The 26,510-nt window shown below is 50.5% G+C and overlaps 1 protein-coding gene across 1 annotated transcript in view; it reads right to left on the bottom strand.

Moving 5' to 3' along the window:
* GSG1L (GSG1 like) overlaps positions 1-24,619 on the bottom strand; it is a 133,237-nt gene extending 108,618 nt beyond the window's left edge. The window contains exon 1 of the mRNA XM_021700564.1: positions 24,578-24,619. The gene's annotated coding sequence lies outside the window, so the exon portion shown is untranslated. The remainder of the gene's footprint in view (positions 1-24,577) is intronic.
* Between the last annotated feature and the right edge of the window lie 1,891 nt (positions 24,620-26,510).

The raw sequence follows: 26,510 nt of genomic DNA on the forward strand, positions 1-26,510 counted from the left end.
CAAGCTCATGAGGGCAGACTGTCTCCCCGAGAGCCTTCCACAGATCTTGAGAAAGCAGGTGCTCAACAAGCACCTATTCGGCAGGTGAGGATAACCATCACAGGCCCATGGACAACACGGCACTGCCTTGTTCCATTCTTACAAAAGCCCTATCAGGTAGGAACTCCTATCAGCCACATTTGACAGATGGGGAAACTGAGGCTCAAGAGGTCAAGATCAACATCACAAAAAGAAGCGAGTCCCAGAGTGTGGATTACGGTCCCAGTCCACGTGACTCCAGAACTTTCTCCCCACCCAACGCTGCCCAAGTCCTCAAGACATGGCAGACAGTAACATCCGTGAAGATGCCTCCCCTGGGGATGCTCTCCTTATGTATCACCTGGTCCTTCCCAGTCTCTTCACCCCCGGGTCCAGTTCCAAGGAAAACAAAATCCTTGTGAGTAGAAACAAAGACCAGGGCTCCGTGTGTCTCGGGTCCACCCCACCCCAGAGAGAGGCATCTAATTGGATGCCATTCAGCTGACTGTGAACTTTCTGCTGACACAGGGGTGGTGGCCAGGGCCGGTGGCGGCGGGTGGGGTCAGGGGTCCTCAGAGCAGCTCTTGGCTCCAATGGCAGGAGTTGAATGAATTCAGTGGCTTTTGATGCCCATCAGGAAACCTGGAGGCCAGTTCAAACCTCAGTTTAAAATAAGCCAGAGACTGGCTCAGGGCTTTCGAGTCTGGTTGTGGATTCCTGCCCCTCTCCGTCTTCTTCCTTGTAAGCTAGGACACTGAAAGTCTTCCCTTATAATAGAATGGTAATACATGGAATGAATTAAGGGATAGGGACCCAGAAGCAGTGGTTCTCAGCTCTGACTGCTGGAGGAGCATTTTAAAAATAATGGTGCAGGGGGGGCACCTGGCTGGCTCAGTCGTGCAGAATGAGACACTTGATCTCAGGGTTGTGAGTTCAAGCCCCATGTTGGGCATGGAGCCTACTATAAAATAAAATAAGATAAAAGTAAAGTAAAATACAATACAATACAATACAATACAATACAATACAATACAATGCTGCAGGGTCCTCTCTCAGACCTAGTGCATCTGAACCTGTCGAGGTGGGATCCAAGGCAACTGTATTCCACTAAATTGCCCCAGGGTGTTTCTGATGTGCGGCCAGACTCAAGAGCCACTGCATTAGAGGAGAAATGGTTCCTTGCAGGTGTTGGCTGATGGAAACCTTGGTGTGTGGGGTAGAAGGACACAGCCCATCCTCCCTTCTGGTAACAGCTGCCCGGTTTTCCTTAGAGAATCACCCTTCCCCCCCACTCAGTCCTGTAATTTGGAAGATCTTGCTCCTGGCCCCAGGGATGGTCACATGAGCCAGGCCTGGTCAATCAGAGTTTTGCATCTCCCTAATGACTGTGATTGATTCAGAAAGGACAAGTAGCCTAAATCATCCCCACGAGAATCAGCCTGAGGCTTTTGTGGGTGCTGCTGAGTGGAAAAAGCTCTCTTCCCTCTGGGATTGCTGTCTATGGACCCTCCAGCAGTCATGTTGCCACCTTCTGGTAAGAATCAGCCCAAGAATGAAGCCATAACAGATGAAAGCCAATAGTTGAAAAGAAATTGATTCCAGCAATGTAGTTTGAATCCTGGATCCATCCATGCCTGAAGCCACCTTTTCAGTTACTTAGACCCATACACTCTCTTTTTCCTTTCAGCCTGTCTGAGTTGTGTTTCTGTGGTGTGTGGTTTTTAAAAGTCTTGACTGTTGCAGTTGTGATAGGTACGTCTGCTCCATGATGAGCTTGGTGAGTTGACCCAGCACAGAATGAGAGAATGAGGAGTGAGTAGGCAGAGGGTCCCAGCTTTCTTCTCTCCTCCACCGCCCTCTCCTTCTTTCCTGTTCTAATGGGTCTCCTACAGCCCAGATTATACCCCAGAAAAGACCCTTACTTCCTTTGAATCTTCATTCAAATGCCACCTGCCAGCCAGGGGAAGCCTTCCTCCACTGGTTACCACTTCAACCACCCTGCCCCACCTCCTCATTAGCTCTTAACACCACCTAACATACTCTACGTGCTACATATTCATTTCTTTTCTCACTGCCCCCTCCCCTTGGAATATGAGCTCCAAGAAGGTAGAATTGTTTTCCTTTTATTCAGGGCTCTATCCCAGGGCCTAACCCACACCCAGCACATAACAGTATTCAGTCAATGTTTTTTGACAGAGTGAATAGATTCAATTCTCACAAGCCCCCCAATGAGGTAGGTCCTATTCTCATCCCCGATATCATTATCCCTGAGAATTCAACAGGGAGGAGGCCCTTAGCACATAGTAGGTCCTCGACTGGTGTGGTTCAGAACTGCTTTTTCTCAATTTCCATAACAATCGGAGAAAGTAGGGCTTGGGGAACCTTTTAGGCATCTCCCAGGTCACTCATAATACAGCAAATAATCTGATATGCACTTCTTCATTTGGGTTCTTCACGGAGCCAATCAGAGGACAGCAAGTGTCCCATTCAGAGCTTCAGTACTGAAGGCTAACTAATTAATGCTGGGACAAAGCAGATGAGCCTGGACCTCTTTCCAGCGCCATGTCTTGCCTGTGCCCCCTGAGGACTCAGCCACATGGATGCCCGGCTCTGACCTCAGCCCAGCGTGTCCAGAGGGGTGGTCTCCACCCTGCTGCCCCCAGCCCAGTCCCCTTCCCAGCCCACTGACCTTTCTCCTGGTGGAAAGCACACAGTGCAAAGGACAAGGAGAAGAAGTTTCCAGAAGCGGAAATCCAAGCCTGAGGAACACAGGAAGAACACTAAGATGCACTACTAAGCAGAGAAATGCAAATGAAGGCCATAAGACCTCACTATATGCTTTCCACTCACCAGAGAGGCAAACTTCAGAAAGCTAGAAAAGGCCTAGTGTTGATCCAGCTGCGGGTGTATGGGATCCTCAAGCACGTGCTGGTATTAATTTTGCACATAAGTATATCCCACCCTACGGCTCCATAGTCCTGCTCCTGGGCTCATGCCCCAAGCATACTCTCACACAGGTCCTCAGGAGGACAGGGAGCAGAAAACAAGCTCAGTGTCCATTGCTGGGACAGTAGGCAGCACAGGGAGGGGACGCTCAGCTCGGAGCATCGGGCAGGGGTTTGATCCGGTGCACACACAGCCACATGGATGCATCTTAAGCTCATGGTGCTTCATGGGAACCCAAGAAACAGATCTACAACACATCCAGCGATCGACCGAATTCCTGCCCAGCAAACAGTCATACCCCAGACTCCTGGGGCGGAAGACACTTCCCCACCTCCCTAACTTGGGGCCTGGCCGTGTGACTTGCTTTGTCCACTGGAATATGGGCAGACGTGACTGTGGAGATTCCCCAGCCGAGGCTTAGGCACCATCACAGATTTCTCTCTCGTCTCCTGTATTTCCACCATGGACATGAGAATCTTCTCCAAGGAAATGCTGGCTCCAGAAAGACAGGAGATGCATGGGGTGGACCCGAACCCAACCCTCCATCTAGAGCCAAGCCCAGCCCGCAGCAGTAAGCCCACCCAACCCACAGACTCACAAGCAAGAAGAACAGTCCTTGTTTTTGAAAGCCCTGAGTTCTGGCATGATTTCTTATATAGCCTTATTGCAGAAATAGCTGACTAATAAACGTGGTGTTGATATAAGTTTAAAATATGCAAAAGCAACACATGAGTGAGAACACATACAAACATGAATGCATTCAGCAGAATTGCTGGGTGCCAGTAAGGAAGAGGGGGGATAAAGAGAAATTGATCAATCACCTGCCCATGTGCAAGGACAACGGCTGATCACCACCTTGAACTGAGAGTAATGCCAGCTCACTCTCTTCCCCTGAGTTCCTGCCTCACCAAAAGCCAAGTCCGTGGGGACAGAGACCTACAATAGTCCTGGGGAGGTCCGCAGCTGGTGCTCAAAAATCCTCGCTGAACCAATGACGTAAGGTCAAAAATCCAAAGCCTTCCATGAACTCTCAGAGACCAGAACCCTCTCCTGGAAGGAAGCTTCACATTATCTTGTCAGAATGCAAACTTCAAATGCCTGGGTCTCTGTCACCTTTACCCCCCAGGCTCAGAAACAGGTCTGAGGTCCCTGCACTCAAGCCCAGATCTGCTGGAGGCCAAGCTCCGATGCTGACCCCAGCCCACCCTGCTCCCTCTGCTGGCGTGGGTGCAAGAGAATGAAGGGCCCAGAGCGAGCTAAATTAAATCCTTCTCACCAGCTCAGCCAGTTTGTCAACTTGAGTCCTAAAGAGACGTTGATGAAAACTCCATGGGAAATAATGAGACAGCAGAGGGGAAGGCACACTGCAGCCCAGAAGGAGGCAATCGGCTGCGGGGCCATGTGTCAGGGCCTCCCCTCTCCTGCTACCCTCCCACTCCCACTCTTTTGATTCTACATAAACCTCCCGGGACAAAAGCCACTGAGGTGCATGAAGGGAAGGGAAGGAGCGCTTAAAAATATTAGCTATGAATTTCGCTTCCAAAGAAACCAGGATGCAGACGAAAACCAGAAGCAGAGGAAACCCAAAGCAAATAGCGCGGGCACCGGCCAGCCCTGGGTCGAATCCCAACTCCATCACTTCGAGGCTGTGTGCGTGTGAGTAAGGTACTCAGCTTCTCTGAGCCTCGGTTTTCCCCTGTGTATAATGGGGGCAAAAATAGCCCCTATTCCACTGGGCCATTGGGAGAATTAAATGAGATGGTCTAGGCACAGGGCCTGGATCAGAGCAGAGGCTCCACACAGTAGCTCAGATATTTGCTGAGCACCCACTGGGCGAGCACCGAAAGAGGCAGGCCAGGCAGTGCCCTCATGGAACTCGATGTCTTGTACAAACAAGACGAACAACAAGTAGACACAGATAACAAGGTCATTCCAGGGATCTGTGGATCTGTGTAGAGCTAGGTGGCCGGGGCGGCGGGGGGGGGGTGCGGGGAGGGGTCTATTTTAGCCAGGGCAGCAGGGGAAGGCTTCTCCAAGAATGACGTGGAGGTGGGACCTAGGGTGGAGAAGGAGCCCATTAGATAAAGTGTTGGTGGAAATAGGGCTCAGGAAGAGACCCCACATATTCCAGTTATCAAATCCCCTGCCCGACCTGGGAGGGACAGCTGAGATGGCTGCTGGGAATGGCCCTGCCTTTCCAGCCCTCTGAAGGCAGCCTGGGCCCCACATCCCCAGCTCCCCACACCCTGATGGGGGGAGGCAGGCTTTGGAGTCAGCACTAGGGCTCCACTCATGTTTTTATTTCCGATGCCAAATTAAGTCTATAAAACGGGTTCTGACTTCAGGCTCCTTCCACCCGGAGTCTGTGAAACATGTATGTTGTCAACATCTCGACCGAGCACTTACTCAGCACCAGGCTCTCAGCCACACCCCAGACACAGATATGAAGGGGACATGCCTCGCAGGCCCTCCATGAGCTCCCTGAGTTCTGGTGACCACTGCTGCTCACCGATGCTTCCCCTCTGCCTGGACACAGCTGTGAATCACAGTCATCAGATCAGATCATCTGATCTGATCAGATCATCTCCCCAATATAGACCAAGTTTCTTGACATGACATTTGAGGCTTTTGCAACCTAGCCCTTCTGACCCCTCCAGCCTGGCTCCTCACTCCTCTCTGCCCCTCAGTGTCCAGTGAGAGCCATTAGCTGCTGTGGATAGAACAGGCCCCAGACACCCATTCTGGAATTTGCATGTGTTGTTCCTCGCACTTGGAATGCCTTTCCCTACCTTGACCACTCAGCCCGGAAGATGCACCGAGATATTACCATTCAGTGACCCCTGCCGGATAACCTGATCCTTACCCCAAGCAGGGTCACGTCCAGCTCTGGGACCCACAGGGCAACTACACTATCACCTCAGACCCCTCAAACTGAGGACACAGGGAATCGACCCCACCCCCTCAGGAACCCCACCTGACCTTCACCCAGCCTGCCCAGGACACTAAAAATTTTACATGCCCATTCCAGGGGCACCTGGGTGGCTCAGTCGGTTAAGTGTCTGCCTTTGGCTCAGGTCATGATCCCGGGGTCCTGGGATTGAGCCCCACGTCGGGCTCCCTGCTCAGCAGGGAGTCTGCTTCTCCCTCTCCCTCTGCCCTTCCTCCCTGCTCATGCACGTGTATGCTCTCTCTCTCTCTCCTCTCTCTCAAATAAAAAAATAAAATCTTTAAAAATAAATAAAAAATTTATATGCCCATTCCAATAGCAACCCAGGTAAGGGAAGAGGAGGTGCTGATATCCACAGAACCCTTACTGGGAGTTGATCCTGATCACTTTACAAATAAGGGAACTGAGGCTCAGAACGAGTAAGGATACCTGGCTCGCAAATCAGAGCTGGGGTTTGAACTCAGAACTTGGGTTCCTCTGGCTCAAAGTCATCCTCTTTCTACTAAGCCAAATCATGGTTTACTCCTCATCCCCAGCCACAGGAGCTCTGCCAATCATCGCCCCCTGACCACACCCCCTCCTGATGAAACTGACCAACGTGCCCCCCCTCCGCTGTGTGTTCCCGCCCCCTACTTGAGCCCATTGGACCTGAGTTGTACCCTGCTCCAAATTGGACCAATCAGATTCTCTCTCCTTGAGTTTCCAGAAGTCGGACCCAAAGACTTAGTTCTAAGTGCGGGAAGGTTGGTAGACTTCTGGGAGGCTGTGGTCTTCACATAGGGGTCGCCACAAGAAAAGAAAGAAGCAGCTGTGCTGAGGAATAGGGGCCATGCTCTGGCCAGCGCTCTTCTTCTGCTCTAGAGTTCCGGTCTTCTAATACTTCTCATCTGGGCCCTGTGGGGTGGTCGTCTCCAAACCCCTCGCTAGTTTCGTTAGTCTGAGCAGGCTTTTGGCCCTTGCAGCCAATCTTTCTTCTCGTAAGAACCCCACCAGTCCCCAATCCAACGTGGTGTCAAGGATTTAGGAAGTGTTCTCTGAGTCACTGCCCCGGTATGTCTCACTAGGAGAATGATCTAGAAGTAACTGATTGCCCAAATGATTGACAAGGGAGATGGTCTCCCGAGAGAGCGGAGGGGCACACAGGATGACCACTGACTCCCCAAGACTCCAAAATGCTACACTGCGCAAAGGCTTCCGGAGGCAAGCATGCCTCCACACACTGCTGGAGCCTTGGCAGGGAGGGGGGCAGACGCCCCAGTGGAGAAGGAGGTCCTGTCGGGCTGGGCAAGAGGCCGCTGCAAAAACTGCTGGCAAGAACCACAAAGGGCTCTGCGGTCCTGTTCAGAACAAGAATAACAAGGCAAGGATGAATGGGCTGCTCCGAGCCCAAGGTACCATGTCAAATCATGACAGCAAGTGAGAAGAACTCTCCAGATTCTGCTTTGTTCCTGACTTCTCAGGCAAGGAAGAGGCTCATTTCAAGTGAAAAGGGCACAGTGAGCACTAGCAAGGTGGAACCCCGCTAGGACCCTCTATGGGGGACCGGCAAGCCCTTTGTTGATGTGCGGTAGTGAAGCTTGAGGAACCAGTGAGGAATCAAGTATCTGAAAGCAGGAATGGCATTCCAATTTCAAAAAGAGCAAGAAATCTGCAAACTAAAAGGTGGCAGACACCCACCCAGATTCTCAAGTTAACTGGAGCAGGATAATATTTTGAGACATTAGCTGAGGTTTCCCACAGCCTTCCTGAACCCATGTCCTTTGCCACCTGTATTCATTGCTGCAGGGGAAAGGTGGTACTGTGGAATGCAAGGCCAGCTCTCAGGCCACAAGAACAAGGCTATTGAGCTGCAAAAGTCTGGACTTTTAAGTTCAAAAGCCACAGTTTGTACTGTAAATGATATATTTAGAAGAAGAGAGGAAAGTCAGCTACCTCCCCTCTCCTCCACATCCTACGCTTAATAAAGCTCCCCTGGCCTGGGCAACAGAGGAAAGGAAGTCAGAGGGCATGACAGAGACTTTTATGTGTCACCAAGGCCCATTTCTTCTTCCTCACGAGCACACAGCTAGACTACATTTCCCTATATCCACTGTAGTTGAATGCAGCTGTGAGACTGAGTTCTGGCCAAAGGCATGTGGGTGGGGATGAAGTGAGCCACTTCGAAGCCTGGCCCTTAGGGACCTCCCACATCTTGCTCTACTCTCTTCCCCAACCACTGGCTGAATGGAGACCACTGAATGGAGACCACTCCAATGCAAAGGAAGGAGCCCAGATCTCTGGATGAGCGTGTGGAAGGGTGCCTTCCGCCAGAACACACACACTGGACTCTATGTGAGCAGAAAATCAACTTCTATCATGGAAAGTCGTTGAATTTTGGGGGTTTCTGGGTTATGGCAGCTAGGCTTACTATACAAGGGAAAGCAAAGAATGTAAAGGTGCTGGAGTGATCACTAAAGTAGACCCCCCAACACACACACACATCATCATCATCATCATCATCATCATCCTATAAAGGAGAGAATAACAGACTTTAGGAAATCTTAAAGCAGAAAGAACCATCCAATCTCCCAAGAAGAGACAAGGACAATAACAAGACTTGAGTTATCCTGCACCCAGCACAGTGCAGGAGCAAATGAATACAAAAGGTTTCAAGACAAGTGAGCCTGGAACAGCCTTGGAGTGTTTTTCATGAGGCCAAATGTGGTGTGAGTGCAGCTGGAGATTCAGCAGGGCTACTGAAGCTTTGAGGTCAAGAAGGACCCAGTAGGACCCACACAGAACAACATATATATCCCCAGTATCTGACACATGGTAGGAGATCAACAAGTGCTTACTGGACGGATGAACGGATGGATGGATGGATGGATGGATGGATGGATACATAGATGAACTGATAGACGATGCATACATGGATGGATGGATGATGGATAAATGGATGGATGGATGGATGATGAATGGATAGGTGGATGGATAGGTACGTAGATGAACTGGTGGATGAATGGAGGGATATATGTATGGATGGATAGGTGGATGGATGAGTGGACAGTTAGATGGTTGGGTGGGTGATGGATGAATGGAGAAGTATATAGGTAGGTGGATGGATGGATGAAGAAGTTCTGGTTGCGCTCATGCTCTTAAAAGGAAACACAGGAGAAAACTTCATGACATTGGATTTGGCAATGATCCCTTAGCTATGACACCAAAAGCACAGACAACAAAAGAAAAAAAATTGGATTTCCTCAAAATTAAAATCTTTTGGACACCATCAACAGAATGCAAAGGCAACCCATGAAATGGGAGAAAACACTTGTATATTATAGATCTGATAAAGAATGATATCCAGAATATGTAAGGAACTCCAACAACTCAACAAGAGAAAAACAAACAACTCAATTCCAAAATGGGCAAAGGACTTGAATAGACATTGCTCCAAGGAAGATACACGAATGGCCAAAAAGCACATGAAAAGATGCTCCAGTCCTTAGGGACATGCCAATCAAAACCGCAGTGAGACACCCTGTCCCATGCATGAGGATGGCGATTATCAAAACAGAAAATAACAAATCTTGGTGAAGATGTAGAGAAATTGGAGCCCTTATGCATCGTAAATGTAAAATGGTGCAGTTGCTATGGACAGAGTGGTGGGTCTACAAACAATTAAACATCCAGTCATCCTGTGACCCAGCAATTCCACTTCTGGGTATCCAACCAGCAGAGCAGAGAGCAGGGGCTTGAATCGATATTTGTACACCCATGTTCACAGCAGCATTATTCACCATAGCCAAAGGGTAGAAGCAACCCAAATGTCCATCCACAAGTGGGTAAACAAAATGTGGTGTATATATACCAGACCACACTAAGACATTTTGTTTCCAACACCCTGCTGCAACATGAATGAACCTCAAAGACACTGTGCCAAGTGAAATAAGATAGACACAAATGAACAAATATGGCATGATCCCACTTATGGGAGGTACCTGGAGTACCCAAATTCTTAAAGACAGAAATCAGAATGGTGGTTTCCAGGGGCTAGGGGGATGAGGGAGTGGGGAGTTAGTATTTAATGGGTGCAGAGTTTCAGTTTGGGAAGATGAGAAAGCTCTCCGGAGGTGGAAGGTGGTGAAGGAGGCACAACAATGTGAACGTACTTACGCCACTGAACTATACGCTTACAAAAATGGTTAAAATGGTAAATTTTTAGGTTATGTATATTTTACCACAATAAAAAAAATAAGAACTTCTGTTCACCAAAAGACATCTGTGAAAAGGTAAGCCACAGAGAAAAGGAATTTGAAATACCTGTAAGCAACCAAAGATTAAAATATCTTTTTAAAAAATGTTAAAATGTCTATAAATCAATAAGAAAAAGACAATCTAATAGAAACACAAGCAGGAGATGCAAACAGGCACTTCGAGAGAAAACCACATAGCCACAAACATGAGAAGACACTCAACCTCATCAGTAATCAGAGAAGTGCAAAGTGAAATGCACAGTGAGATACCACTTCTCATCCATCAGGTGGGAAATATGTTAATATCTAATAAAGCTAAGTATTGTCAAGGATAGAGTGATGGGGATTCTCATTCCCCATTAGTGGGCGTGTAAACTGGTACCCTGACTTCAGAAATTGGAATGGCTTTGCTTAGTAAAACTGCAGCATCGCTGGAACAATCCCAAATGGAGGTCAACACCAGAGCGGTGATTCTCACACGGGGGTGGCTGGTCGGAGGCCTTGTCACACAGAGCTTGCTGGCCCCGGACCCAGAGTTTCTTGTTCGGGAGTTCTGTGGTGGGGGCTGAGGATTTACATTTCTAACAACCTCCTAGGCACTGACGCTGCCCGTCTGGGGCCCACACTTGAAGAACTAACAATAGTGTTCATAATAAAAACAGAAAGTGACCCACATATCCATTAAGAGTAGAATGAACACACAGAAGAAGGGAGAGTCCTAGAATGGAATATTACATAGCAATGAAGATGCACCGGCGATAGCTATGATTGCTATAGACTGAATGTTTGTGTCTCCCCAAATGCATCTGTTGGCATCCTAACTCCAGGTGTGTTGGTATTTGGAGGTTGGGCATTTGGGAACTGAATAGGTCATGAGGGCGGAGCCCTCGTGAATGGGATTAATGGCCTTATAATCCCCCGCCGAGCTCCCTGGCCCCTTCCATCACGTGAGAACACAGCTGTCTATGAACCAGAGACCATATGGTCTCTCTCACAACCGTTTAATTCTGCCATTGCAGCACGAAAGCTACACCTACATAAAGAATAGGCGTGGCTGCGTTTTCAATAAAACTTTATTTACAACAACAGGTGGTGGGCCATGCTTTGCCAACCCCTGCCTGGCAGTGATTACTCTCCTCTGGGATTGGGAGTTGTCAGTGCTCAGGAAGGGACACGGGGCGGGGAGCGGTGATCTCTTTCTCAACCCCAGTGGTAATGAAGTTTTTGCTTTACAACAGACTGTTAAGCTATATATTTGTATTTTATGTATTTTTTAATTGTTACTACATTTCTCAATATTAAAAAGCTTCAATAAATAAATAAAAGAGAAACAAAATGTAGTATCTCCATACAATGAAATATTATTTGGCAGTAAAGAGAAACAGAGTACGACACATGCCACGATGTGGATGCACCTTGAATACACGATGCTCAGTGAGAGAAGCCAGACCCCAAAAGTCTGCCTATTATATGATTCCACTCATATGTGTCCAGAATTGGCAAATCTACAGGGACAGAAAGCAGATCGCTGGTTGTCGAGGTCTGTGGGGTCTGGAGGATTGAGGGGTGAAGGTTAAGGAAACAGGGTTTCTCTTCAGAGTGAAGGAAATGTTCTAAAATTGATAGTGGCCATGGTTGCACAAGCCTGAATATACTAAAGACCACTGACCTGTACATATTAAGGAGGCAAATTGCATGGTAAGTAATTATATTTCAATAAAGCTGTTACCAAAAAACAAAAAAACAAAACACAAACACACAAAAAAAACAACAACCCAAAATGTCTGAACTAATGAATAAAATCAACAGCCTCTGGCCTCGCCACCAGAGATGGGCCAGACGCGGGGCATGAGCGATGAGACCAACCAGACACCAGCTTTGGAAAGCCACCTGTGTTCCCTCTTGCCTGCAGGAGCACCCCATCACTGCCCCCCACATTTCTCTGCCTCTGGCAAAATGCGTGCTGAACATCAGAAGCCTAAGAGCAAGCAAGGGCCAGGCAAAAGGCGGCATATTTGGGGGGTTCTGTGTTACATCCCAGGCCTTCACAGAGCCTCCAGGGAGGCCGGCAGATGGTTGCAAATGAGAGGCCACAGAAGCCAGCAGATGGGATGCGTGAGGAGCAGAGGGTGCCGGGAACAGGAGCAGCCGTGGGTCCCCTCAGCTGCTACCTCCCTCTGTTCCTCGCCGTCCCTGACAGCTGTGAGCCAACGGGGCCGCCTGGCTGGCTCAGAAGCCACGGCAAAGCCAACCAAGGAACTTTCTAGGCCTGGGGAGCAGAAGAGGAGTCAGGAGGCACCAGGCAGAGTGGAAAGATCTGTGAGGTGTGGGACTGATGGATGCATCACTTTGCTGTGTGACCTCAGGCACGTGGCTCATCTTCTCTGTTTCCTTGGGTGTAAACCAGAAATCATAGCACCTACTCCAAAGGGCTGTCGAAAGAATTAATAAAATACAATAATTAATTAAAAAATTAATAAAATATAATAAAAAAATAAAAGAAACAAGGGGTGTGGAAGTATCTAGCAATGACTGGAATTCTGTGCATTATTCATTAAGTTAGTCAAGTAGAAATCAATGCAAACTGAGTTACTGTCCAAGTGAGCTTTCTTGCTGGCTGGGCCAATCCCAGGAGATGGGGAGAATACAATGGAATGTTCAAGCTGGCTTTGACTGAGCCAGACCCTGCATCAACCCCTCACATGGATTATTCCATTCTCCATTCTCAGAAGAATCCCACAAAGCAGATGCTACTATCCCCATTTTAGAGATGAAGAAAGCGAGCCACAAATAGGATGAGCAGCATGCCCGCCGTCCACAGCCAGTAAAAGCCGAGTCAGGATCTGAATCCAGAGCCTGCGCACTACATTAACACTGCGCTCAGAAACTCTGCATTTAAATCCCAGCTCTGCCACTGGCTGGACCAAAAGCAGGTTTCTTAAGCTGTCGGAGCCTCAGCTCCCTGTCCCAAAAGTGGGGGTGATCGTAATAATACCTACTCTGCGGGCTGTTGAAAGGATTAAATGGTACGACATGCCTGGAAGGGACTGGTATGCAGCAGGTGCTCCATGCGTGCTCACTGCATTGCCAGGGCTGGCCTGGGGGAAGCTGCCCCAGAGTGGGGACCCCATTTCTTAGAGTACGCAGTAGGCATGCTCACTATATTCAGTCCACGGCAGCCACGGAGAGTTTTTTCTTGGGGTCTCAGTTTCCTCATCTGCAAAATGGAGCAGGTGAGATCAGCTCTCTGCGCCCTTCCAACCCGGACGGTGTGTGCGTGAGGGCTGGACTCCTTTTCTGGAACTGGAGATGTAACAAGAGGGAAGCAGAGGAAGGTGCATGCAGCATGAGCCCCTGGAGAATCACAAGTGACATCCCACGTGGTGTGGCGCCCCCTTCTTCCTCCCCAGCCCTGTCTGGTCAACATGTAACTTGTCCTTCCCTCTCACTAGACCTCAGTCCTTCCCAGTCATGACTCGCTTTAGGATTCTTTTCTATTTTAGTAGCTCATTTTGAGGCAGTAAGTGGAACGGTGAAGCACAAGGACCCCGTGGCCCGCCGGCCGGGGTTCCCACCCCGCTCTGCCATCACGACCCATGTGGTCTTGCGTAAGATGACTTAATCTCTCTGGGCCTCAGTTTCCCCACTCATGACTTGGTGTGCCGGCAGCACAAACCTCAGCAAGTTGTTGGGGGATCTGCTGGGTCCGGCATGTTGGCAAAACGGAAAAAAAATGGGAGGTATTATTTATTCTAAAGCATCTTGGAAAGAATAAAGCGGCACACTAAAACCATGAGTTGGTAGATATCATTACTCAGGATGAGGCTTAAAAAATTAGACTTTCTAAATGAATCGATGTAAAGAGAAACAGTAAGTGATTATATGGGGTGGGGGGGCAGTACACAGCCCAAACTGGGAAAGTAGGGCAAAATGAAAATGCAGGACCCCTTGTTAAAAAAAAGTGTTGGGGCTCCTGGGTGGCTCAGTTGATTAGGCGTCCAACTCTTGATCGCAGCTTGGGTGTTGATCTCAGAGTTGTGGGTTCAGACCCCATGCTGGGCTCCATGCTGGGTGTGGAGCCTCCTTAAAAAAAATTATTAAGAATTTCAAGATAGTGACACTAGAGCAAATGTGAGTCCCTTCTGTGCATGGGACCTTACGTGATTGTATAGGTCACATGCCCATGATGCTGGCCATGGTTCTATATCTTGACAGGGGTCTGGGTTACATGCATGCATGTTTTTCCTGAAACTCAGTGAATTGTACACTTAAAACTTGTATAATTCACTGTTCCTAAATTATAGCAATGAAATTATATTGATTAAGACAAGGAAACACAACAAAACAGGGTCACAAATTCCCAGCTTATACCAGGCAGTGTGGTGCAACAATGAGATGCAGGTATAGATGGTATGTTGAATGTTGTCTTCTTTTAACCCTGTCTATGTATCCCCGGCCCACACATACAGTTGTACAGGATGTGCACTGCCCAACCTTATGCCACTCACATAGATCGCAGTATGAATCATGACCCCTGGAGTTGCACAGTGAGTAACCTGCCCAACTGAAAGTGGGTGAACCCGATTTGTAGCTCTATGTCCAACTTCATTTGAAGGAATCATCGTGTGGCTAACGTTTAAACTCTTTGTGAAAGCAAGACCTGGGCCAAACAGAAGGGCCTCGTTGTAAATTCCATTCTGGGGAAAGGTCCAGGAAGAACCAGCCCATGGGAAGACTTTTCTGGGTTATGGAAAGGAGCCAGCATCCTTCAAATTCCGCAGGCCCTGTGCAGCTCAGCAAGCTCTACCCCCGCCCCCTCCCACTGCTGAGACCCCTGCTCAGACAGGCAAAGGGCTGGATTGAAGTGTCCGAGCTAATTTCTCACACCAAAGTATGATAAGACCACAGAGTCATTTAGAAATTTAAATTACCACTGTTTACACTTAAGTGAGTCTTCTCACCATGGAGAAACTGTTTCCAATTATGAAACATGAAAGCTGGTCACCGTTTGGGGTTAATATGACACTCTCTCAGAGAGTGAGCAGGCGAGACTACCCAGACATCTAATTACCTGGAAAGATCATCTTGAATAATTGGAATTAGAGCAACTAAAGCAATTACTAGATGTTGTGATCTCCAGGAGCAGTCCCCCACCAGGCTTCGGGATCTAAACACCTTTAATAAGAGCACGTAATTAGAGAAATCCAGAATTTCAGAACAGAAAGTGACAGAACTAGCAGTTCAGAATGAGGGAGGTGACAGGGACCTGTGCATTGCTGGAGAAAATGATGCTGCAGGGTTGTGGGAGGGATGGGTGGGAGGAGAAAGGACGGGGTGCTGCTGAAAGACCTCAGAAGCCTGGAGAGTGAGCCTGACTTTTACCTAAACTTGCTGTGTGACCTTGAGCAAGGCACTTAACCTCTCTGGGCCCTACCTTCCTTCTACTGTTCAGTCATTCGGTAAATGACTATTGTGCATCTGCCACGTGGACTCTTTTGCACATGCCATTCATCCTACCCGGAATGACAGGCCCTGGGCCCCTTATGCACTAGAAGGAATGCCATTCATCCTTCAGGACCCTCCCCGCAGGGCACCCCTCCGCACAGCCTGCCCAGACTCTCATCAGCCCCTTCGGCAGCCCTCTGGCCACCCATCTGGGCCCCAGGTCCACAGATGTGACTGTCCTCCTCATCTGTCCCCTACTAGAAGACTCTTCAAGAGCAGGAGCTGGGGGTGACTCCCCTCAGTGTCCTGGCTCCTGGCACATGGCCTGACACGGAGGAAGGCCACCCACTGGCCTGAGGCAAGGTGGACAAAGTCACCGCGGCCCATCCCTGAAAGCAAGGCTGCAGTCCGCCCTGCCTCCAGGAATTAAATGACACCGAGTGAGGCAGCCTGTGTTGAGAGCTTATTGGGAGTGGCCAGGAAATGTTCTCTTTCTATAGGATTCCAGAGCCCTGCTGCCTCCACAAATGGACCAGGGCCATTCAGATGATTGATGAGTCTCACCCTCGGCCAAAGGGCCGCAAGAATTATCTCGATGTTGTCTGGGAGTGGCAGGTGTGAGGGAACAATGGAGGGGTCAACCACTGGGGCTGCTGGTCTCCTGCCTCTTTGTGTCCTGAAGTCTCCAGCTCACGGGATGAAAGAATCAGACCTCTCGCTCTGTCTGGCCCCGGGGCCACAGGTATGTTCCCGGTAACTTGGAAACATGGGGCAGAAGTCACTGAAGCAGGCTGGGGCCAAGGGAGGACTCTGCAGAGGCAGGACCTTTGGGCCGGCTCACGAGGGTTGACCGAGAGTTCCCCAGGCAGACAGAGTGAAAAGATGGCCCAGGACTCACACACGGGCACAGGATGCGCCGGCCACCCTGTGTGCTGGGGCTGCGACCAGCAGGATCCCCCTGGCAGCTGGGAAAGCTGGTTGTCCTTTCCCTTCCCCTGCCGGCCTGTTCTGATCTATGCATGTTCAGGTCTAGGACATAAATCAATAAAATGCACTAAATAAATTAAGTGAGCAGCAGAATTGTAAATCGATTTCAGGCGCAGAACAGAGAGGTTGAGGGAACCAACAAGAGCCTATTATAGAAACCGAAGTGAGAAATGACTCAGGCAGGACTCAGGACTGTGGCCGCGGAGCCACCACATTGTTACACATCCCCGAAATATTAAACAAATGAAACCTACAAGCTTTGGAGATTGTTTCACAAAAAGCTGCCAGCTGGTGGCTGCCAGAAATCCCAGCTGGGAAACAGGAGCGGGGAGCAGGGGTGACTAACACAGCTCAGCCCAGGGGCGTCGGAGGAGACCACACCCTCCCAGAGTCAGACTCCAGGTTTCCAAACCCAAATGGGCCACCGAGGGTCTATAACGTGGCCCCTGCGCCTTCCTTCCTTCCTTCCTCCCTCCTTTCTTTCCTTCCTTCCTTCCTGCCTTCCTCCCTTCCTTCCTTCCTTCCATCCATCAACTAACCTTTACTAAATTCTTGCTGTGTGCCAACCTCATCTGTCTGGGGCACGGGAGCCACTGAAAGGACAAGACCCAGTGTCTGTCCTCGGGGAGTGTCCAGTCTGATGGAGAAGATGATCTCAGTGCAGAGTGATGGGTCCTAATACGACCAGTCACCATGGGTATCTCTGGGCTCGGGGTGGCTTTTCAGAAGAGGTCGGGTGGCTCGGTTGGTTGAGTATCTTGATTTCAGCTCAGGTCGTGAGATCGAGCCCCGCATTGGGCATGCAGCCTACTTAGGATTCTCTCTCTCCCTCTCCCTCTGCTCCTCCCTCCTTGCTCTCTCTTGGGCACTCTATCTCAAAAAAAAAAAAAAAAAAAGATTTAAAATTAAAATTATAAAAAAGAGGTCATGTCTAAGCTGGGTTTTAAAAGATAAATAGTTTTCCAAGGCACACAAGAGGTGGCAAAAGCAGGTAGACAGAGGAAACAACATATGCAAAGGCACAGAGGCATGAAAGATGATGGGAGGCTTGAGGGAAGTATATTCGAGTGGGAAGGCAGGGCTGGAGCCCAGGGTCCACGTCAGGGATGGTAGGAAGTGGAGTAAAAAAGGCAGACTAGCTCCAGACAGATCACAAAGGGCCATGATCACCATGTTAAAATATCCTGGCATATTTAAGTTTGGGAGCCAGGGAAGGGGTTCAAGCAGAATCCTGAGACAGTTGGAGTTTCACTTTAGAAGGGTCATTCAGAATTCGGTGTGGGAAATTTCTGTTTTACTTTTTCTCGAAGAATCACATACAGACAGAAAAAGTGCATCTATCACAAGTATACGGCTTGATGAATTTTCATAAACTGAACACATCTGAGTAACTAGCACCCAAACCAAGAATCGGAACTGCACGTCCGTCCCCCTTTGGTCTTCGCGGGCGACCACTGTCCTGACTTCCCAAAGTGCAGCCTCATTTTGCCTGTTTTCCAATTTTATGTAAATGGAATCATATAGTCTGTATTCTCTTGAATCTGGCCTCTTTTGCCCAAATCCGTGCTGCTGTGAGCAGCTGTAGACCGTTCACCCCCCTTGCTGAATCATATTCCACTGTGTGTGCTGATGGGCACTGAGGAAGAGGAGACAGGTTATCGGTGCGGCTGATGACAGCTGTAAATCACGGGAGGCTCAATTAGCTCATTCATTTATTCGCTCATTCTTTTTTCATTCATTCACAGTGAGAGCCCCATGGACCCCGTGAGGGAAAGCTCCAAACTGGGGGGTTAGGAACTGGGGACATTCCCCACATCACACCTTGACAGGTGCCTTGGGACCAATCCTTCCCGGGGCATCCTGTTAATAATGTAAAGGGAGGAAAACCCAAACATCTTCATGGACTCTCTGCAGGGATCTCAGGTGGCAGAATCCTGTCCCTCCTCCCTCTCCCAGTGCAGGGGTGGATTCTTTCTGCCTCTGCGGAGCCCTGCCACCACGCCTGCTAAGCATTTCCTTAGCTCTCTCCCACACCTGTAGGGCAGAGACTTCTTCCTCATTCATGTTTGCACCCCAAATGCCTAGCCCAGAGCCTGCCCCGTAGTAGGTGCTCAGGAAACGTTTGTCAAAGTGAAAGGCATGTGTGAGAATGACTGGCACGCAGAGGCAGCTCGGTTGGTGTTCGGTAAGGGAACCCACCCAAACATTTAGGTCCCTCATGGAGAAATAAATAGGTTACTTTGGGAAGACAATGACCAGGGGAGAGCTTGGGCAGCAAAGCAGTGAGGCTCACACACACACATGCACCTGGGAATCCAGCTGAGCCAATTCCAGCACAACCAGCTGCCAACCATCCTTGAAGCCTGTGGTCAGTGTATTTCTGGCCTCGTTGATGTTGGACGCAGCCACGTGACTTGCTTTAGCCAATGGGATGTTAGCAGACACATTGCGAGCAAAGGTCCAAAATGTGCTTGTGCACTTAGCCGCCTTGCATTTCTTTTTTCTTTAAGATTTTATTTATTTATTTGAGAGAGGGAGAGAGAGCATGAGCGGGAGAAGGGACAGAGGGAGAGGGAGAAGCAGACTCCCTGCTGAGTGGGGAGCCCAATGCGGGGCTTGAACCCAGGATCCCAAGATCATGACCCCAGCCGAAGTCAGATACTTAACCAACTGAGCCACCCAGGTGCCCTGCCACCTTGCGTTTCTGTCCCTTCTACCTGGCCCTCAGAATGAACACACGTGGAAGAGACGTGACTGAGCCCAGACTACATCCTGGAACCAAGACGACCTACAACCAAGTCAGCCCACAAACATGTGAGCGAAAAATAAATGCTGAATGCCCCTGAGCTCCGGGATGGCTTATTACCCAGCATTATGGTGGATGTTGCTGACCAGTACACCAGGTTCGAAGACTACCCAGTTGATCACAATTCTTTGGTGGGAGAATCTTACCTCAGTGAATAAGAGACTGAGATTTTGAGAGACAAGGGAAGAGGAAGACAAGAAAGCGTGTGAAGCGTTTCCTCTGCATTTTCAACATCAAGTTCACAACATAGAGACACTGCTGTTTATCTGCATTTGCACATTTCATCTTCATAAATTGCTCAGGCATCTTTAATTCGCCCCCTCCTCTGCCTCCCACAGCCTTTGTTCAAGTCATATTCCACTATTCTGCCGGTGTTGCTCCGGGGCTGGCTGGATGCCTGAGGCCCAGAGGTAAATAAGAAACCACTGCTATCCTCAGAGGGGCCCAGCCCTGTGAAGGAGAAAGATGTGTGTACAAGTAACTATTACTCAACTCTGATACTGGAGGCCTGAAGTGCAGTGGGGGACAATCTGAGTGTCCAGCTATAGGACTGCTTACATAAATTGTCTCTACGTGATGGAATATTTTATAGTTGTTCCAAAAGATGAGGGTGGTTTTATGTATTGATATGAAAAGCAATTCATGATTTTATATATAAATATATATGTATGTATATGTGTGTATCTATCTATCATCTATCTATCTATCTATCTATCTATCTATCTATCTATCTATCAATGACTAATAAACCAAACCATTATTAGAGAATATCTAGTGGGCTCATAAGAGACTTCCATTTCTCATTTATGCATTTAAGGATCGTTACAATTTTTCTAACAAGAGTGTATACTGTTAAAATCCATGTTCATTTTTCAACCATTCAACAGGTGTTGTGGGGCACCTACAGTACCAGGCTTTGCTCCTGGGCACTGGGGACACAGTGAGTCTCCCAGGGACAAAATCCCTGCCCTCGGCGAGCTGACCCTCTCTGTTCATCAGGTGAGCGCTGAATACACTGCAGGCAGGAATGAGTGGCGTGCAGGGGTGGAGACAGACTTGGCAGGAGGCAGGGCTGCAATAAGAGGATGCTCAAGGAAGGCTTCCCTGGGGGCGGTGACATTCGAACCGAAACCTGAATGATGAGGAGGGACCAGCTGTGCAGAGAGCTGAGAATAACAGTGTTCTAGAAGCAGAGAACGACAAGTGCAAAGGTCCTGAGGCACACACTCGTTTGGCTGACTCAAGGAACAGTCAGGATCTGGGGGAGCTGGAGTGTGGTGAGGGAGGGGAGATTACAGGAGATGAAACCCAGAAGTTCGAGGCCGGATCCCACAGACTTCACAGGCCACGGTGAGAATGTTTGCTTTTTCCCTAAGTAAGATAAAAGCCAAGGGGGGGGCTTTAAACAGCGTTTCACATGAGATGACTTATGCTTTAAAAAGATCATTCTGGCACAAGTGAATCAGGGGGCAAGAATGGAAGGAGGTAAGCAGTTAAGAGATTGTGGCAGGAATCCAGATGAAAAATGGATGTGGTTTAGGCTAGTATAAAACAAAAAGATATTTCCCGTGTGAAGCACAAAACTAAAGGGTCAGGCACAAAGGAAGAAAAATGTGTGCCATGGTAAAAATACCGATGCCAGACAAGTATTTTTCCAGGGGACAGGGTTGGGAAGCAAGGGGCGAGAGGGTGTTGGAGGAAATGGCAAAGAGGGGTACTGTTTTTGAAGCGTCTTGAAAGCATGACTGTGGCTTGCCAGGTGGAAGGAGGTCAAGGAAAGAAGGGGAGCACTAGTTTGAGAACGCCCTGAACTCGGCTCAGAGGTCTTGGTGAAGGAGGAAGGGGAAGAATCACACATCACACACGCTCGCACACGCACACACATGCCCACACGCATCCACGCATCCGTGCACACACACGTGTGTGCGTGCATCCATGTGTTGGTGCGCGTGCACACACATCCATGCACACTTGCACATGGACACACACTGTGCATCTCTGCCTATGCGCACACACCCCCATGCACGAACACACCCCCGTGCATCGATGCACACGCACATACTCTGACTTGTACACACACACTCACAGCAATACCCGCTCATACATACACACACTGACCCTCGACCACACACACACACACACACACACTCACAGAGTCTTGGAAGGCCTAGCTTTTCAGCAGAAGAACCAGGCATTTAAGAGCCAAACCGCTCAGGTTCAAAACCCAGCGTCTTAACTGTATGACTCAGGCAAGCCAATTAACTCTCTATGCCTCAGTTTCCTCACCTGTAAAATGAGGATTAAAAGGAGCCAATGTGGGGGCGCCTGGGTGGCTCAGTCAGTTAGGGGTCTGCCTTCAGTTCAGCTCATGATCCCAGGGTGCTGGGATCGAGCCCGCGATGGGCTCCCTGCTCGGCGGCTAGTCTGCTTCTCCCTCTGTGATCTCTCTCACTTTCGCTCTCTCTCAAATAAATAAATAATATCTTTTAAATAAATTTACAAAAAACAAATAAAATGAGCCCATGTGTGTAAAGCTCTCAGAACAGTGCCCAGCACCCAGTAAGCACCGCATAAAGCTGGTTGGCGTGAGTGCCATGGTTATTACCATGTCAGGCAGACCAGAGGGTAAGTCACAGAGGGAGCGGGCGCAGGGACAAGAATGCGGGAGAGGAGTGTGCTTTGGGAGAGAACACACCTGGGCTCAAACACCAGCCCCAGACCCCCAGTGTGGCCTCAAACCACACACTCCATCTCCGCGGCCCGGGGTCCTCGTCTGGGAGACGGACCGTCACGGTGAGAGGCGAGCACAGGGATGGACCCTTGAGCACCACATTCCTGCAGGCCTCTCCGGAGGGCCAGGTCGGGGGGGCTGCGCGACAAACCCCGCCGATCCAAGGGACAGCTGAAGCGCTTGACAGGCAGCGAGTACGTGAACACCGTCCTGCCACCTGGCGGCAAAGCCAGCGCGCTCGGCCTCCTTATAAACATTTTCACATACACAGCCAGAAGATCCGTGGCGTGGCCGCCAAGCCCCGGAAGAAAAATCACGAGGCCAGTAAAACACAAAGACACAATCTCTCTGGGGCCCTCGGTCCTCATAAAAGAAGCAGGACTAAAGGTCAAATGTCTCCAGGAGGAGGACGAGCATCCCACGTGCCGCCGTCCACAGACACACACGTCCCCACGCCGCACACGCTCACACGTACACACACACACTCACAGGCTCAGCCGGGCACACAAGCACATGCACGCTCACACGGGCACACGCGTGTACATGCTCAGCCACGGGTGTGTGTGCCTGCACCCAGTCGCGGGGGCACCTGCTCGTGCATGCATACGCTCCCGGAAGCCAGAGGGGGAACACAGGCGGCCCCGGGCCTCCAAGGTCTTGGGGGTTATGCGCTGAGCACTGGCAAGGGGCTGCCTCCAGGTTCGGGCTTGTAAGACGTGGGACAGCGGAGGGGTCTGAAGCCTGGGCTCTGCCCCGCATGAGAAGGGACACTTAGGTGGCTCCCTGTCTGTAAGGCTCAGACTCCTCATCTGGCAGTGGGCTGAGTTGTGGGGGCGCTTCTCAGTTAATGCCTGGGAACACAGTGCAGGCACATATTAGCACTAGGATTCCTAGCGCTTCCTGACCCCGGCTTAGAAGCTGAGGCCCCGATGCTCAGCTCAAAACTTCAGGGGTGGCCACCTGTAGCAGCCAAACGGGGCGCGGTCGCTGGGAAGCCAGGGAGGAAACTGAAGAGGCAGCCCCCCCTGCTGAAAGCCTGCTTGCTCAGCGGGAGGTGGCTGGGCCTTTTCCTGTGCCTGGGGGTCCCTGTCTCACGGGCTGCCACTTGGCCGGAGCTCACCAAGGGGACAGTGTCTGCAAGGCAGGAACATCACCAGCCTCCGTGACACATGGCCCCCTCGCCCACGCCCCCTCCGCCAACGCCCGAGATGGGTCAGAGACCGGACCTCGGTCCCTGACCCTCCAGGCACTCACTGCAGGGAAGCCACGAGCCCGGCCCCACCAGCAGGGGGCGTGAGTGGCCACAAGCCCTGGACTTCAGCATTTCTCCTGAGCCAGGCACGCCGAGATCCCCCTTGTTGGGACAGTTTCTAGGACTGGACTTCTGCCTCAGTTTCCCCGCCCCGGCACCCAGAATCAGAGCCCTCTCCTAGTCTCCAGGCTGAAGACACCAGCACACCTGCTCTCTCCTGGCTGCCCTCCTCCTTGGTGGTAGGGGGTAGACGGGTCAGGAGGCGGCCAGGGCCCTGTGTTCCTTTGGCAGCACGTCTTCCAGCAACTGCTCTCTTGCTCTCCCATAATACTAAAGCCCCCGACTTAGCTGAGCACACACAGCTGCTGGGACAACAACCTCATTTCCCAGCCTCCCTTGCAGCCAGGATCAAGTTCTGGCCAAGGAGACAAGAGCAGGTGCTGTGGGCAACTTCTAGAAACCTTGGAGTTGACACGCAAGCTTTGCCCTTTCTCCTTTGCCCCCTCTAAGCTGCTGCCTGGAAGGCAGGTGTGACAGCTGGAGCACCAGCTGCCGTCTTAGACCATGAAGACAAAAGCACAGAGATGATGGAAAGGGGCAGCAAGGTTCTGGAGCAGAGCCACCCTGGACTGGCTGCTTTCAAACTTTTATAAAAGCAGTGCATAATTCTCCTCTGAAGCCAGCTATTTTAGACCACCATTCCTTACAACTAAACCTAATCGCTGTGCTCACCCCACACGCGAGCTGGGCCAGCCCCTGACCATCCTATCTGAGCATCACTGGGGGTCAGAATCTCTGCTCTTGGGCCCCGTGCACCAGGGAGTGACAGACACAGGACATTTTGATTCCCCCCCCCCCCAAGGTCAAATCCTGCAGCTGGGATGCAGTGCCCCCAACACTGGTCTAACCTGACCCCAACTTCCGCACACCCGTCCTACCTCTCCCCAAATCCTGGTGCACACTGGAAGTATGAAAGTGTAATGACTCTCAGGACTGCCCCACTCGGGGGCAGGACAGGATGATCCTCCATCTGCCTCTCTCCCCTTCCCGACTGCTCAAGAAACTTGGAGCTCGGCAGGATTATGGCTCTCTGGGGAGCCATCGCCCAGGGACGCTGCTGGAGGAACCCTCACGGGGCTGAGGGAAGCCACCTGGGCAGGAAGTGTCTCTGAAGGGCACTGGGCTTGCACACCTGAGCGGGGGCCACACTTACCCTTCTCCGATGCCGGGGCCAGGTCAATGAAGCTGCGACATTTTTCACCTTCGAAAAGAACAGAAGGGTTTTCAGAATGTGAGAGGAAGTGAGAGCTTCAGGCTTTCGCCTCTCCCCTTCCCTGAGCCTCGTCACCGAGCAGGGAGTGGGGCCCCGAGCATCTCTAACCCTTATTCGCAGAAACTCAATGTCCCTGAGGAAATTGTGGGCAGAGAATCTGCAAACTCAGCTAAACAGCAGGAGGGATGTCGCCTCTGCGCTCACCCCCTTTCCAACCCATCCAGCCAGGTGGCTCGCACCTGTCCAAGCCCCGGGCCCCTTCCCTAGCCCCCACCCCATCCAGACCCAGCAGGATGAGGGCAACCCCTCGCTGGGCTCCCCAGGCCTCCACACTGCCCCCGCCAGAGGGATGCTCTCAGGACACACGCTCTGATCGCATCACACACTCACCCAGGCATATACACTCCTGCTCAAACCCTCTGATGACCTTCCAAAGAATGAAGCCCAAGTTCCTTCACGGGGACCCCTGCACTCAGCCCCGACACTCCACCAGGAGGCCTCACACATGCTGTACCCCTGTCAGGGATACGCTTCCCCTATTACGAGCTCTCACGGCACCCTGACCCTCTCCGACACCAGTCGCCTTACAATTCCACTTTTTGCATATGATTCTTGGATGGATGGCCCACAAGTTGTAAATGCCATGAGGGCATGCCCCGTATTCTCAGTGTGTTCCCAGCTCGGGAAATGGCAACTCCATCCCCCCGCGTGCTCAGGCCAAACATTTGGCGCCAACCTTGATTTCTCCCTTTGTCTCACACGTCCACATCTGATCTGTGGCTCTTGCTTGGTGGTATATCTAGAATCCTAGAATCTGACCACTTCTCACCCCCTCCACGGCTCCAGCCACCATCTCCCACCTACATTATGGCGGTAGCCTCTGCCTGGGTCTCCCTGCTTCTGCCCTTCTCCACACAGTGGCCAGAGGATCCTGTTATAACCTATGAAGGATTATTATGTCCTTCTCTGTTCAGAACCCTCAGAGTGAGAACCCAAGTCCTCCCAATGGCCGACAAGGCCATTACCTCCCTGACTTTATCTCCTATTAGCTTCCCCCTCACTCACTCGGCCCCAGCCATATTGGCCTCCTTGCTGATCCTTAAATTTGCCAGGTATACGCCTACCTCAGGGCCTTTGCACATCCTGCCACTTCTACCTGGAGCATTTTTCTTTCAGATAGCTGAATGGTTTACCCTTCCTCTTTTTTATCACCTTCCTCAAATGTTACCTTCTCAGGGACGCCTTTCCTGGCTAATCTATTTAATATTCCACAGGTCCCTCCCCTGGCTGCCCATCTCTCTTCCTGCTGGACCCCTACTGCCTGAAACAGTGTCTGGTACATAGTGAATGCATAATACATATTTGTTGAAGAAGTATATCAATGAATAAACAAAAGGATGACTAGACAAACAAATGAGCAAATGAATGAATGAATGTCTTACACCCAAACTTTAGGTGTAAAGTTTACAAAACTGCAACTTTTCAGTCTCTTCCAGGGCCTCCTTGACACTGGGCACTGGGCTGACCACCAAGGACACAGTGATGAGCAAGATGGCCCAGCCTCCAAGCCCCTGTGTCACCAAGGTAGCACACAAAGATCCTGAGAGAGGAAAAATGTTGCCTACAAATCCAGCTGAAGAACCGGAAGAGCTGACTATGCTGGGCCCACAGCCCACACAGCAACAATCAAATGGGCCAGGCAGATACTGCCGCCTTCAGATGGGGGACGAGCCCTGGAGTCTGCCACAGTCCCTGCCCCTCACTGCTGCTCTCCCTCCAGCCTCACGGAAGCCACCCAGATGGCCCCTGGGACACTAGATCAGATGACCTTTAGGGTCAGCTTGCAACGCTGGGTTTAAGGATTTTACTGCTA

Source organism: Neomonachus schauinslandi, chromosome 5 (genome assembly GCF_002201575.2).
Source record: "Neomonachus schauinslandi chromosome 5, ASM220157v2, whole genome shotgun sequence".
In the NCBI taxonomy this organism is placed as follows: domain Eukaryota; kingdom Metazoa; phylum Chordata; class Mammalia; order Carnivora; family Phocidae; genus Neomonachus; species Neomonachus schauinslandi.